This window comes from Seriola lalandi, unplaced genomic scaffold (assembly GCF_002814215.2).
Source record: "Seriola lalandi dorsalis isolate HSWRI2012SDOR001 ecotype SW California unplaced genomic scaffold, Sedor1 jcf7180001999650, whole genome shotgun sequence".
NCBI classification, from domain to species: domain Eukaryota; kingdom Metazoa; phylum Chordata; class Actinopteri; order Carangiformes; family Carangidae; genus Seriola; species Seriola lalandi.
Genome location: NW_019470313.1, coordinates 20 through 797, shown reverse-complemented (window position 1 = coordinate 797; position 778 = coordinate 20). Strand labels below are relative to the sequence as shown.

At 46.5% G+C, this 778-nt stretch overlaps 1 non-coding gene across 1 annotated transcript; it reads left to right on the top strand.

The window, feature by feature from the left end:
* Positions 1–16: 16 nt before the first annotated feature.
* On the top strand, positions 17–135 carry LOC111662000 (5S ribosomal RNA). The gene has a single exon (XR_002761270.1). It is a non-coding gene; the product is annotated as a 5S ribosomal RNA (ribosomal RNA).
* Positions 136–778: the final 643 nt, after the last annotated feature.

Here is a 778-nt window from a genome sequence, read left to right as displayed (position 1 = left end):
TGTCGCGCTCCCTCTCGCTTACGGCCATACCACTCTGAACGTGCCCGATCTCGTCCGATCTCGGAAGCCAAGCGGGGTCGGGCCTGGTTAGTACTTGGATGGGAGACCGCCTGGAAATACCAGGTGCTGTAAGCTTTTTCGCATCTCCTTGCAATCAGCAGAGGACGCTGCTGCTCCTGCTTCAACAACCTGTTACTCTGCACCTGGCTGCGGGGACAGCACAGATCACAATGTAAAGACACTTTTGTATTAAAATGTTACAAAGTTGACATGTTGAGAGCCAAAGCAACAAGCAAACGCTGAAAAGGAAAGCTCCTGCGCTAGACATAAAGACCTAGCTTCGTGCATGAAGGACATGATCATCATGTTTAAAGAGGGTATTTGTCGCGCTCCCTCTCGCTTACGGCCATACCACTCTGAACACGCATGCGTGAGTCAAACGTGAGTCGGCAATACCTGTGTGAGAGAGAGGAGAGAGGATCGCGGACCTCTGTTTTTTTTTTCTTTCTACTTCCCTTATTTCATTCTTCTTTCTTTTTTCATTACATCTTACTTTTCCGTGCATCCTTTGTTTGTTTATTTGTTTGGACATTCCCCCCGGCAGTTTCACTGTTCGGGGGAGGCTTATTTGAGTTTTTTTTTCTCATGTTTTCTCGGACGGATTTAATGGTGACGGAAGCGGGAAATGGCTCATTAATTACGGAAATGGATCACGGACATAAAATAAGTCAAGTTGTAGCGGAGAAAGAAATGAATGAGTGGGAAGTAGTCGAAACAA